The sequence below is a fragment of the Acinonyx jubatus genome, chromosome A1 (assembly GCF_027475565.1).
Source record: "Acinonyx jubatus isolate Ajub_Pintada_27869175 chromosome A1, VMU_Ajub_asm_v1.0, whole genome shotgun sequence".
In the NCBI taxonomy this organism is placed as follows: Eukaryota; Metazoa; Chordata; class Mammalia; order Carnivora; family Felidae; genus Acinonyx; species Acinonyx jubatus.
In genome coordinates, this window is record NC_069380.1 from 99,172,009 (window position 1) to 99,187,084 (window position 15,076).

Sequence of the window (15,076 nt, forward strand, 5' to 3'; positions counted from 1 at the left end):
TTTGGGACAGTTACTTAACATCTCTGAGCCTTTCAGTCTTGTCTTCTATAAAATGGAGACAATAAAAACTACTTTGGAAGATAATCGAGGGGACAGTGACACATAGCAGCCACTCCTTAAGGGCATTGTTTATTACCATTAATAACAGGGAAGATAATTGTCAACCAAGAGCCAAATGTACTTTCTTTGAGTGTTAAATAATTGGGTTCCTAAACTGAAGTTGGTTCCAGTTGCTAAAATGTGAATTAAGCCATCACGACTTTGGATTACAGAGATTTCTTTATATCCAGTAGGACACTAATAGTTGGGAATTTCTAGGTAATTTTATAATATGAAATCAGTGCTTGGTGTGTGGAAATATTACCCCCAGAGTTGGACACATTGTGGGTCCCTGAGCAAGTCTTTCAGCTACACTGTGGCACAGTGTTATTATTTCTCAAATGCTGGAGATGGGGAGCTACTTTCAGGCTAAAATTAAAAGACATCATGGTTTTGTTTTGGAAAAATCGATTCATCAATATGTTTTTTTTCCATGGCTATAAAAAGTATTTGAAAACGAAACAAAATAAAGTAGTAAAAAATCTTGGTATGTATTTTTTCCTTGGATAATGAGGCTCTCATTCAAGTGCTCTTGGAAAAGATTATTTTGTGCTCTGGTCAAGGTGGCCTACTTTTTTTGTGTGTTGAAGGGCTTTGCAATTAGAAGTTATTTGTATTTTCCCAGGGAGTGTCCACTTTGGGAAGAAAGAAAATTATATGCCTGAAGAATATGGTTGGCCAATTTATTGTTGTTTATGTCTGTGCTAGACCTAAAAGGAAATACATAGAATTCAAGTTTCTTTCTTTCTTTCTTTCTTTCTTTCTTTCTTTCTTTCTTTCTTTCTTTCTTTCTTTCTTTCTTTCTTTCTTTTTCATGGGAAAGGGTGGTACAAATATAGTGTCACATTTTGTTTTATGGTAGAATATGACTTCCCCTGTTTTAACGTGTTTAGAGGTGAGTTCTTTGAACTCACAGTCTAAACCAAGCCATATATGTGTGTGTAAGAAATGGGAGGGAGAATGAATCAGAAGTGCTTCGGTACAGGAAGGTTTTAATAAGTATGTTCTCCCTCTTCTGAAAGATTGCTTAAATACATTTTAATTTGTCTAATGTGTTCATTTTTGGGGGGGAAATTGTCAATACAAATAAATTCTTCCCTCTGAAATTATTTTTTACTCATAGGGACTTCTTTCTGTGCCCCGTACAGGAAAATCAGTTATCTCGGCCACCTGGTACATTATATCGCACAGGACTGTCATCAAGAAGAAGGTTTGACTGCAATTATCCTGAGATCGAAAGGCGTTTGCAACGGACACATGAAATAAATTGATTTGTAAAGTACAGGTAGTAGAGTCCACGAGGAATCTGTTGTAGACAGGATTTTTTCATTCATTAGTGCTAGGTGCCCTCTCCTGGTCAGTGAGAGTAATGTTCAGGAGCTTATTTCTAGATTCTGCTTTGCTAGGCAGCATGAGGTGCCTCCGCACAGTTACTCCATGCCGGGCTTCCTATGTGAGGAAAGAAACGTGAAGGTAAGTGACCTCATTCCGTTCCACGTCCTCACCCTTTTGATCATCAGACGGTGTTTGCTTAGCTGTGTGTGGTAGGGTAATATTTTCGTTTGTTACCTGCTAATCTCTTCTCTTTTTCTCATGACTTCACCATCAATCGGAGAGCATCCCGCATATGGCCTGTTTGTACGTGACAAGAATGACAGGTGGAAGAGGAAGCCAGCCTTGGGCAGTGAACACCTTCCCCACTGGCGCTGATACCACCACCTTTGTATAATAAGCCTCGTGAGCTTCAAACCCCGGTGGGGGGGGGGGGGCAGTGAGGGGGGCATTCCAATGCCATTGTGTGTTAATCTTCACTATCTGTGAAATCAGCTGAATTTTACTCATTTTACCCTAGTTTTTGGCATGAAATCACGTGAGATCTATAACTGCAAAAGCCTATCTTCATAAGCCTGTTTAAAAACCATGATTGAATTACGGTCTCTCGTATCTCAACAGGAAAACACAATTTTCGATCACAGAGCTTAGCATACATACCAGGGTGAATGCACATGTCCTGTAGTCTACACTCTAGTCTAGGATAGAATTGAACTTCCAATCTCTTCTGTAAGGATGAGGTAAGTGTATTCCCCCAGACAAAGAACAGGCTCGCTTCCTATTTGTTAAAACAAAGTAGTGGATTCTCCAAGTTCACTGTTCTTTGGCTGTGATGCAAATCCACTGTATGCATTGAATCCAGTGAGCATATTGGGTCATACTGGGGGGACGTGGGGACAAGGGAGCCAGTGTAAATATGCTGAACCTCATGCTGCTTGCTGTGCAATGAGTCATAGCGTCCTGTGTTTCTAATTCAGGATCCCAAGTCTTCAGCCAGCGCTCATGAAATATAACAACAGGCTCATTTGTTAGTTTGTAAGTGGGGTAAAATCAAATTCCTGACCTGACAATAGTTTCCTCCCCAAGTTGTTAATATTTTTATATTGTACCATTCTACAGTTAGTATTTTGCTGACCAATTCCAGAAGCCGATTGATTTATCTTATCAGTTTATCCCACTGTGATGAGAAGCTATTCTTGAAAATTAATTTTGAAGTAATGTGAAAATATGTTAATGTTATAAAAAGTGTATTTCCTCTTAGAAAGCAAAATTTGGGGAAAATTTTAAGAAGGCATTCTGTACACCTTGTTCTTCCAAACAGGAAAATAGATAAAATCCAGCACAGATTTGATAAATGTCTGTTTCTCACACTAAGATTCTGAAAATGTATCTGTTCATTTACCACAGATAACCCTAGTGCCCACCGCACTGTTACTGGTACAAAGGAGGTCCTCCATTAATGTTTGTTTAATGAATTTATGAACAGAAATACTCTAGAGGCACCTGGGTGGCTCAGTTGCTTGAGTGTCCAACCTTGGCTCAGGTCATGATCTCACAGTTTGTGAGTTTGAGACCTGCATTGGGCTCTGTGCTGACAGCTGAGAGCCTGGAGCCTGCTTCAGATTCTGTGTCTCCCTCTCTCCCTGCCCCTCCCCTGCTCATGCTATCACTCTCTCTCAAAATAAACAAACATTAAAAAAAATTTTTTAAAGACATAGTCCAAATTTTGTTAATTCTGTGATAATAAGCCCAAGATAATTTTTTTCAGTCACCATAAAAATGACTACCATAAGTAAATTACAAATAATGATGGGTATGGTTATGGGAAAGGACTCATTATTTTAAGATGGATTTTATTTTAACTGAATACATACTGTTCCAATGATCTTTTCTTTTCCATTAAGAAAATGAATTAGAAGCATAAGTATAATTATGCCTAAAGTTAAAACCAGAAAATGGAAGAGAAAAAAAATCTTTCTATTATGGAAAATTTTAAACATCAATAAAAGTAGAGAGAATAATAGGATGAACTCTCAGGCACCCACCATCCAGCTTCAGCACTTACCAAACATGCCAATCTCACTTCATCTGGAGACCCCGCACTCTGCCCCTGGATTATTTTGAAAGCAATTCGTGAGTGCATATCACTTTATCTACACATTCTTGAGAACAAACGCACTTGTTAATGAAAAATATAAAATATGCCAGAAAGGATAGATGATTGTCATGAACTTAATATTTCTAGTCAAAGCAAAGCATGAGCAACAATGGGATTTCACCCTCAAAAGTACTATTACATTTTTGGTATGACCAGCTCTAACTTCTACTCAAGCAGAGAGAAATTTTTTTTTAACGTTTTTTATTTTATTTTTGAGAGAGAAAGAACGCGAGCAGGAGAGAGGTAGAGAGAGAGGGAGACACAGAATCCAAAGCAGGCTCTAGGCACTGTGCTGTCAGTTGAGAGCCCAAAACGGGGCTCAAACTCAGGAACTGTGAGATCATGACCTGAACCGAAGTCAGACACTTAATAGACTGAGCCACCCAGGTGGCCCAAGAAATTTTAAAGTTCTCCTTGCTCTTTTTTCCCCTCTAATTTGTATCACTGAATTTAGGATATATTGATGATTTCACTAGATCCACATTATTAAACCCAAATGAAAGCACTTCAGTTTTAATAAAGCTTTCCATCAGAAGTAAGAATATTTTCCAGTTACCACCACTTTTAGGGTAAAATTGTTAATATTTGACCTCTGTGAAGGAAAATCCTAACATAATTATTTTTGTCTACTAAAACAGCCACACTGACTTGTTTTTAAAAAAACTCCTGTTGTTATAATTTGTCAAAAGAAACAATTTTGGGAAGTGATGTTGGTGTGTGTATGTATTTGCGTGCTTATGTAAACACACAGTGAAAATGCCTTAGAATTGTAAGATAATGCTATAGTTTGTTAGCTTATGTTCAGTCAGCACACATAAGTTTGGCCATACTTGGTAAAATATTAAGATACTTATAGGAGACTAGCTGCATTTCTAAACCTCCTACGTTCCTGCTACATCAGGCTTTTGGATCTCCCATGATCCAGTAACTAAAAGGTTAGAATGTAGCCCCATTGAGAACCTGCATGACCCTGTTCTAGCGTTAGGCACTTCCATGATCTGATTGCCTCACTGCTTGTAAATATTTTGAAAACCTGCTCAAGTTTAGAAGATGATATAGAACTGATCCAGGGAGTAGATAGAAATGTGGAACAAACTGTGGCAGGAAAAGAAGGCAAGTCCCAGAAAAGCAGGTTGGAGATAACTAGAAAGCCTGACTAAAAGCTTCCTATGTGCATTACAAAAAAAAAAAAAAAAAGGAACTTTTTACTTCAATGTTAGAAGACCAGAAATAGATTATAGAGGTAATAATTTAAAAATTCACAGGAGGATTGTATAAAGAGTGCTAGCTGACTTTTCTTCTCTTTTCTTTTCTTTTCTTTTTTCTTTTCTTTTCTTCCCTCCCTTCCTTTCTTCCTTCCTCCCTGCCCTGCCCTGCCTCCTTCCCTTCCCTTCCTTTCCCTTCCCTTCCTTTCCCTTCCCTTCCCTTCCCTTCCCTTCCCTTCCCTTCCCTTCCCTTCCCTTTCCTTCCCTTTCCCTTCCTTTCCTTTCCTTTCCTTTTTTTTTTTTTTTTTTTTTTTTGTAGAGAGAGAACATCTTAAATAGGCTCCATGCCCAGCACGGAGCCCAACACAGAGCCCAATGCAGAGCTCAATCTCACAACGGTGAGATCTTGACCTGAGCTGAAACCAAGTGTTTGATGTTTAGCAAACTGAGCTACCCAGGTGCCCAAGCTCAGTTGACTTTGTTGATAAAAGATGCTGCTGGTAGGCACTGTAAAACAAAGGAAAGAAAAGAAAAAAAAATTTGCTTATGTAATGCAATATAAATTTGCCAAGAATGGTTTTGTAAGAAACTTTATTAGCTTATGACTACTTCATCCACTTGCCGTGCTAACCAATATTTTACCTTCCTCTCTGGAAAGCACCCTTACTGGTGCTCACAGCTTTTGCTGAATGTTCATGGACATCAGGCTCTTCTCCAGGCTATCAAGCTCTTACCAGTTGAGGTAAATGCCTACCCGTATATAACAGCTGTATTCTTTCTCCAGTCTGGTTTTGTCAGCTGTATTTACTTTTATAAATTATTACATAAATTAGTAAAATTGATGGAAGATGTATTTACAACTTTAACTTATAAGTTACTATATAAGTTAATAAAATAAGATAGTTGTTCCCAAGAAAATTAAGTTGAAAGCTTTTAAAACACTTGATGGAGGTGAGTCACCAAAAACTGCTTTTGCATTACATGTGGACAATTAGTGTAAAAAATTGGGATAGGGGAGAAAGATTGTACAGTCAGATTGCTTTACAAGCAATCTTCAAACTCTCAACGTTAAAGAAATAAAAATTAGAAACTATAGGTAATGCATGATGAAGAGGCTTATTTAAAAAAAACAGCATGTATTCAATCATTTGACCTAATGGCTACACATCAAAAGATTGTGCATAAATGTGCATGCATTTGCATAATAGTGAATAAATGTCTATTTTTAAATTGAAAAAGAAAGTTAAAGATAAGCCCAATTTTTTTGTGAATAAGTGCTTGAACTGAATTTTTAAGTTAATAACCAACTATCAATTCAGATTACATCAGGATTTCTACTGTATGTGACAGAACCAACGAGAAGTTAAAAGTATGAGTTTTGTTATAGTCCTAAATGTTCTGTATAGAACTATTTATAAGACTAACAGAAGGGACTAGAGACTCATATAAACGTTGTGTCTCCCGCGTACACTATTCGTGTTTGAAGAGGAGTCAGAACAAGAGTCTAATGCTTCATCCTCTCCTGTGTGGGAGAAGGTGCAAGAAAAAGGGAAACTGATCCAACAAGGCGCTATGATCTGTGTTTACCTGTTCCAGGAGGTTCTTGTGCACTGGGCAGCAGTATGAGTTGCTCAGAGAGGGGAGTGGCCCTGGTGCTCCAGGATCTGGCTCTAGGCTCTGACTTCAGGAGATTGGAGGAATCTGCATCACCCTAAGGGACCAGACTTTCTCCAGAGAATTCTGCCCCAGAGGTGATTGCTAACACTTAGGAATGTATAATACAGTGAGGGGAGGGGTTAAAAAGTACACACCAAGACTCAAATCTACACCAAATGTGGTTTCTTTTTTCTTTAAAATTCTCTTCTTGCCTTAGCAACCCTATTCCTGCTGATGCCAGGAAAATAATGGCACTTGCCAATTAAAGGCACGTTATTCTCTTAAAATTCAAAAATGTTAATCAGGGTTAACTTTCGCTTTCAAGATTTTGTACTTCCTTTCTTTCTGCCCACACTGGCATCTGGATATAAGGGGAAGCTAAAGCAGCCTTTGAACACTGGAGGAGGGCAGTCTTTCTCACCAGCTTTTGCTCAGATGCCCTCATCTTGCCTTGTTCCTGGGAAAGTGTGTGGTGTCTGCTGAGTTGGAGTGGGTCTTGTCTGTACTAGTGCTGTGGTGTTCTGCTGGCATGCATACGCCGGTGATCATGGAAATAGCCATTGTCTTTATTTTACAGTGACCCCCGTTCCACGGTCTCCTGGGTCTGTGTGTCTTGTTCATGAGTGTCCCACTGGGAAACTCCAGAGTGTTTGCCTGCCTTCTGCACACAATATGGCAGGGTGCAGGATTCTGTGAGCCAGCTCAAGGCCCTTCCCTCAGCCTTTGCTGTTACTCTCTCACCAAACTCGATATGGGGCTTTGCTAAGGAATGTATTCTCCCGGAAGGGTTTTGTGGACAGAGACTATCAGCTCTTGAATCATCCCATGACCTGTTTGATATCTTTCCACTTCAGCCCAGGAACACTGACCCTAAGAGGTAAGCTGGAATACTTGGCCATGACCCCTTACCCAATTCGACCTTTCTTGGCTCTGATGCATACAAACTGGAAGAATCTCTCCTTTATTCTGTTGGTTTGAGCCTTTCCTCACACCATTCTTCATCCTTCGCTTTACTATGGTTTACAATAAATATGCTCAGACCTTCACATTTTGTTCTTTATACATAAAGGGAAGTTTAGGATTTACTTTTAAAAACTCTATTTCAACAAGGTCTGGATCTCAGTGCTGTTATTTCACAAAAGACTCAAAAGAATTTGCTTTTAGACTCACCTCTGAGCAACAGCATTTAAAAATTCTTTTTTTTAATGTTTATTTACTTCTGAGAGAGAGACAGTGGGGCAGGGGCAGAGATAGGTGGAGACATAGAATCGGAAGCAGGCTGCATTCTCTGAGCTGTCAGCACAGAGCCCAACGCAGGGCTCGAACTCATGGACTGCAAGGTCATGACCTGAGCCAAAGTCAGATGCTTAACTGATTAAGCCGCCCAGGAGCCCCATAAGTGGCACAAAATTTGTGATAAAAAATTGTTTTGAGAGCCAGAGAAGGAAAAGAAACATTACCTAACTAGGAACAAAGACCAGAATTACGCCACATTTCTTAATGAAACAATACACGTGAGATGACAATAGAACATCTTTGAGGTTTTGAAAGAAAAAAAAAATGTGTTAGTTTAGAATTTTATACCCAGTCACGATAGTTTTCAAAAACGAAGGTAAAATAAAAACTGTCTAAAAGGTTCAAATGCTGAAAGAATTCATCACCAAGAGACCCATATAATATAAAAATTTACAGCAAGACCCTAAGAAAGAAAATAATAGTGCTGGAAATATGGATATACATAAAAGAAGAACACCAGAAAAGGTACAATTATATAGAGGCAAGTATGTAATATTTTTAAAAATTATTTAAATATCTTTAAAAGATAATGACTGTTTGGGCACCTAAGTGCCTCAGTCAGTTAGGCATCTAACTCTTGATTTGGGGTCAGGTCATAAGCTCACAGGTCATGAGATAGAGCCCTGCCTCAGGCTCTGTGCTGATAGCACAGAGTCTGCTTGGGATTCTTTGTCTCTGTGCCCTTCCCCTGCTCATGTGCTATTACTCTGTCTGAATGAATGAATGAATAACTATTTAAAGAGTAATAGATGTGTAAGAAAAATGTATGAAAACAATAGTATAACGACCACATGTGGAGAAATGAAATGTATTATTCTAAGGTTTTTAAACTATACATAAAATTGTCTAAGAACACTTGATAGTGGAATGTGATAAGTAAAAGGTGTATACTATAAATCTGAAAGAAACCAGTAAAATAACAAAACAAAAGGTTGTAAGTAATAAGCAGAAAAAAAGGAGTGAAAATTGGAAACATAAAAATACTTAACTCTAAAGCACGGAGAGAGATATTGAAAACAACCGAAAATTTGTGACTACAAAACAAATAATGTAGGAGCAACTGAATAGATGCAGAAAAGTCATTTGAAAAATCCAATATCCATTCCTGATTAAAAACTAAATAAAAAATACTCAAAACTCTGAATGGACCAGGTATTCTTCAACCTGAGAAAGGGGATTTACAGAAGAACAAACAAACAAACAAACAAACAAACTACAGCTTACATCTCGCTTAATGGGGAAATATTGAATGTTTCCCCAAAGACAAGGGACAAAACGAGGAAGTCTACTGTCCCCACATCTATTCACCATTATACTAGAGGATCTAGCCAGTTCAACAGGGCAAGACAAATAAAGGCATCCAGTATGAAAAGGAAGAAATAAAACGATATTCACAGATGACATGATTATCTTTCCAAAAAACCTCTTGGAATCTACAAAAAAAAAGTTTATAGAAATAATAAACAAGTTTAACACAGCTGCAGAATATTGAATTGATATACAGAAATCAATTGTATTTCTTTATGCTAGCAATAATCCATCAATGATCAAAATTAAAAACAGTATCATTTCCTGTTTCTTTAGATACTATAAGTCCTGAAAACTATAAAATGGTGTTGAAATTCAAGAAGAATGAAATTAACAGAGAGATACTGCTTGTTCACAGCTCAGGAGATGTTAAGATACTATAAAGATGTTAATTCGCCCCAATTAATGTAGAGTTGCACTGAATCTAAAAAACAAAACAACCACAAAAATATCCCAGCAGGTGGTTTTGTAGAAACTGAGAAGTTGTTCATATGGAAATTCATATGGAAATGAAAGAGTCAGCCACAACACTTTTGAAAAAGAGGAACCAAATCAGGAGACCAACACTACCCAATTCGAACATTTATAAAGCTCCAGAAAACAAGGCAATATGGTATTGATTTAAATATAGATAAACTAATCACTGGAACAGAGTAGATGGTCCAGAAACAAGCCCACACACTTATGGTCAGTTGGTTTTCAAAATGATACAAACACAATTCAAATTATCTTCTCAACAGATGGTGCTTGAACAAATGGCTATCCATATGCAAACAAATAAATTTCAATGTATATTTCACACCACACACAAAAATGAACTCAAATGTACACTCTAGAACTATAAATTTTCCAGAAGAAAACACAGGGGAAACATTTTTTGACCTTGGTTTAGGCAAAGTTGTTTTAGATACAACACCAAAAGCAGGATTCATACACACAAAAAAATTGATAAATTTGACTCTATCAAAATTAAAAACCTTTATCTACAGTAGCCAAATTATGGAAACAGCCCAAATGTCCATCAATTGATGAATGCATAAAGTTGTAGTAAACACACACACACACAAACACACACACACATGGAATATTACTCAGCCAAAAAAAAAAAGAATGGAATCTTGCCATTTGCAACAATGTGGTTGGAGCTAGAGAGTATTATGCTAAGAAAAATAAGTCAGTCAAAGACAAATACCATATTATTTCACTCATGTGTGCAATTTCAGAAACAAAACAAAGGATCAACGGGAAGAAGAGAGAGAGAGAGAGAAAGCAAGAAACAGACTCTCGACTGTAGAGAACAAACTGATGGTACCCAGAGGGGAGGTAGGTGGGGGGGGGGGGGGTGGGTTAAATAGGTGATGGGGATTAAGGAGACCACTTGTAGTGATGAGCATCCCGTATTGTAGGTAAGTATTGAATCACTGAATTTGTACACCTGAAACTAATATTACAGTATGTTAACTAACTGGAATTTATATTAGAATTTTAAAAATTTAAAGCTTTTTCAAAAGACACTTTTAAGAGAATTAAGACAAGTCAGAGACTGGGGAAAATACTTGTAAATCATTTATCTGATAAAGGGCTTATATCCAAAATATATAAGGAACACTCAAAATTTAATAATGGATAAACAATCAAAAATTGTAAATAGCAAAAATATTTTAACAGGCTATCACAAAATGATCAACCTCTAATACCGGATATTAGGAAGCAAGAGAAGAGGGTCTCATTTATAAGTTGGTGATTAACTGTTTTTTTTTTAAGTTTATTTATTTATTTTCAAGTGAGAGAGAGTGAGTAGGAGAGGGGCAGAAAGAGAGAAAGAGAGAGAGAGAGAGAGAGAGAGAATCCTAAGCAGGCTCCAGCTTTGTCAGCTGACAGCACAGAACCCCAAGGTGAGACTCAATCTCAGGAATGGAACCATGAGATCGTGACCTGAGCCAAAATCAAGAGTCAGACACTTAACAAACTGAGCCACCCAAGTGCCCCTAGCATGGTGATTAGTGATAAAGCTAGGTAGAAGGTGTTCAAGTACTGATTGCTTCAGTAGGCTTCCTCCAGCTAGTAACTCAGATGATTAGTCTGAAACTTCTGATACATGCATTACTGTTTACTGTTCTGTCTTCCTTTACATACCCAGCAACTTCTCAATTTTAATAAAAATTTAATTTCTTGGGGCACCTGAATAACTCAATTTGTTAAGCATCCACCTCTTGATTTCAGCTCAGGTCATGATCTCATGGTTTGTGGGATTGAGCCCTATGTTGAGCACCATGCTGATGGCACAGAGCCTACTAGGGATTCTCTTTCTCCCTCTCTGCCCCTCCACTGCTCATGCTCTCTGTCTCTCTCAAAATAAATAAACAATCATTTTAAAAAATGAAATTAATTTCTTTTCCTCTGTCCTACTAGAGTGCTAGACGAATGTCATCTTGCTACCCAAAGTGTATAACGGGCTAAGAGTTTATGCTTTTTTCTAAATTGCCATTTTAAAACTCTGTTTTCAAATCAACACAAATATATTAAGGCCAATTAAGTATAATGTATCCTGCTGAGTATTATTAGACAAACTCACAAATAAGTGTAAAAAGCCATCTCTGTCATCAAAGAGTGGGAAATGTAGCTACAGCTAAGAAGCAAAAGTTTTCAATGAGAGAAATTAAGTAGAATACAAATTTAGAATAACTGTTCTTTACAGATGGAAGAGGTACTTCTCCTAAGGCACTACATGGTTAAATGTCCCGGGAACATTCCAGACCATGGTTGCCATGAGAAATCTGAGGTTCATCATCATCTGGGCTGTTTGGGGCAGCTTTTCTTGAAAGAAGTGGGCCCAAAATTTGGTCTTGGAGGATTGTATAACATGCACCAAATGTTTGGCTGGGCCTAGGAAACACACAATTGCTTTTAATAAATTGTTGGGCTGATGTTCTCTGTTCCGAGAGTCAATATGTTCAGGGAGTGCTCTCTGCCAGTAAAAAGTCAGTCACTTTAGATGCTGATGCTGGCAACCCTGCCAGTGGACGGCCCTTCTCCCTGGCCAACCACACAGTATGACCCAAGTCTAAAGGGCTTCTTCAGAAATCGCCCACCTGTTGGAACTAGAATGGAGGTACATGTTGGAGCACCTGTGCCTACCCGTGTCTGGACGTGGTTATTAGTCCTTCATTGTCCCAAGTGGTAAACTTGTTCACAGATGTTACTGGAGGGAAAGTGCTCAGTGTTTATGCAGCAAATCTGCTCTGAAGAAACCATTCTATGTTCAACTAAGGAAATGCCATACTTATTTTGGTATTCCTTTAATTTTGGAAGCCTCTGTTATTTGCAGGGCTGACCAAAAGGCTTTAAAAAAAATCCACAAATAAACATGAAATTCCTGCTTAATATGGTGGATGCTATTGGTTTTTGGAAAAAAAAAAAGAATAGTCACTCTTGAACCCAACCAAAAAGCAAAAGCCCTTTCTGGTATTGACAGCCCAGAAACCTCATGACGGAAGCCTTATTTCTGAATTAGAACATCTCCCTCAAAAAGGAGGCTCTGCAGGAAGGCCCTTTCTATTCTGAACATTGCTGAAACTGGTAGCAAAGAGCAGACAGAGATAAAACAAGGCTAAGAAGCAGTTTCCAAAAATCAATCTCTCATTGGCAATCAAGGAATTTCCCCCTCAAAAACATTATCTTTAGCTCTTTTTAACTTAAGCCTTTTCTGGGCTGGATAAACAGAACAGAGTACATTTGGATTCTTTACCCATCTTAATGGCTAATAAAATGTTTATTGTCTCCAGAAAAATAAAGACAAAGGAATAGTAATTTATAATTTTTTTCGTGCATGTATAACCATTGTCTTGATGAATCAAAATAACTCTGGAATCAGTTGGAGTCAGCTATCCTTTGATTAGTTTAAATGATAATTGATGTAGGGGCACCTGGGTCACTCAGTCGGTTGAGCAACGGACTCTTGATATCTGCTCAGGTCATGATCTCATGGTTTATGGGATCAAGCGTCACATTGGGCTCTGTGCAGACAGCTCAGAGCCTGCTTGGGATTCTCTCTCTCCCTCTCCCTCTCCCTCTCTCTCTCCCTCCCCTGCTTATGCACATGCTCTCTCTCTCTCTCTCTCTCTCTCTCTCTCTCTCTCTCTCTCTCAAACATAAATAAACTTTAAATGATAATTGATGTAAACCTCTCTGGGAGATTCTTACTTGGGGGCAGGTTGGAATAAGGAGGGGGATGATCTCTGATCTTTATCTCTGTCTCTGATCAGAGATCTGATTACCTCTGATCTCAAATTCCTACTTCTACTGAAGTTTTAATCTCTTCTCATCTGACTTGCAGTGTATGGACCCTGGCTTTTGCTTTTCTAAATACCACTGACCCAAGGCTGTGTGTAGAGGAGAATTTCCCAAAGATTTGGAACACACATGTGGGTGCAGCAGCGTGGAGCCCTTCACAGTGAATGGTAGGTATCTGTGTTTATAAACCTACCCTAGACACTTCTATAACCAGCAGGCCCTCTTTTCTAAAATAAAGACTTGAACTCCCCTCCACAGTGCTGCTTTCACCCCCTCTCCTTTTAGATCTCATTACCCCTTCTTTAAAGTTTTACTGGCCCCAAAGCCAAGATCCTGTCGTGTAGTTCCTGTCTCAAACTCACCCCAGACCAGTGCTCTCCGGTAGAACTTCCTGTGATGGAAAATTTCTATAACCTGAGCTATGCAATATGGTAGCCACATGTGTCTCTTGAGTACTTAAAATGAATAAAATGTCACATTTAATTTTAATTAATTTATATTTACATTTGGTAGCTACATGTGGTATATTGGACAGCACAGCTCCAGACCATTCACTATTGACCAAGAGGCCACTTTTTCAGAACTGGACAGACTTATTACAATATGTTTCTCAGCAAAGATATTTAAAAACAGCAATAGTTTAAAAACAGGAATATAAAAAACAGGAAAATTTTTTTTCTTTTCTTTCCACTTGCTAAATATCTAGTATGGTTTGTGTCCCTGTGCATGAAACTTAGCCATAAAAATATTTTAAAAATGAGAAAAAAACAACCCTCAATTTGGCCTTTATTATTCTGTTTGCGCCAGCCTCGCCCTCTCAAATACATCTTTTAAAATATATGCCTCTACATTTATTCAATGCCATTGTCCAAATATAAATTAGTAAATCATGATTCTGTGTTGAATTCCTTGATAAATAACTTCTTAGAGTAGCCAAATAATTTAATAGATCTAAGCCATGGTTTTAAAATATGCGATTTGTGTTTCTAATTTTTCGGATACACTCCAGGTATATATGTTTTTCTTTTGTCAGTTGCATCTAAGGAGGTTTGGCATTTTATACAATGGGAACATGTGCTTGATTTAGGGCTTAATCTTCTTTCCTCTGAAATACTGAATATGGCCCTGCTAACATACTGTCCTGCATCTAATTGTTATTTCTTTTTGTATAAAGAATCAGTTTTGGAGCACTACAATTGTTTTAGAGGAAGTATTACTTGTTCCAGGAGTGTAGATTTTGTTTCACAATATGTATTTGCCTTCTACATTCCTTCCTTAATGTTTACTACGAATGTTAATCTTAAACAGATGGATTTTGTTTTTGTGATTGACTGTGCATTTAATAGATGCTGTGAACCCTTCCCTGCACAGAAAGACTTGTGCTTTTGAGCCAAGGCCTGGCATGGTATTTCCTTTCTGAAACACTCCCTTGTTTAGTTATTTGCTTGTTCTACCTTTACATCTCTTCAGCTTTTTTTGGCACCCAATTGTTCAGGTGTTTCACATGAAAACATACCATTTCTGTTTCTGAAGACACATGCCCAAGCATTTTCCTCTCCTGGCTCCAAATTGCCACCTTCCTGGTATGTTTTCGTTCTCACTGGGGAAGTAATGCAATTGTCTTCATTCTGTCTTGGAAAAAGAGGTCTGCAAAAGGAACCTTTGTTATTAGACTAATAATTTATTTTCTATTAATGTATCGCATTAAGGGGCGTCTGGGTGGCTCAGT

General features: G+C 38.0%; 1 protein-coding gene across 5 annotated transcripts in view; it reads left to right on the top strand.

Moving 5' to 3' along the window:
* Positions 1–5,106: 5,106 nt before the first annotated feature.
* The window catches only part of LOC106975186 (zinc finger protein 474), a 94,561-nt gene continuing 84,591 nt past the window's right edge, over positions 5,107–15,076 (top strand). For 2 of the 5 annotated variants that reach the window (XR_008297378.1, XR_008297377.1), the window contains exons 1-2: positions 5,616–7,327; positions 13,391–13,514. The gene's annotated coding sequence lies outside the window, so the exon portion shown is untranslated. Of the gene's footprint in view, positions 7,328–13,292; positions 13,515–15,076 lie in introns of those variants that run through there. The other 3 variants (XM_053220239.1, XM_053220230.1, XM_053220213.1) reach the window with 3 other exon arrangements.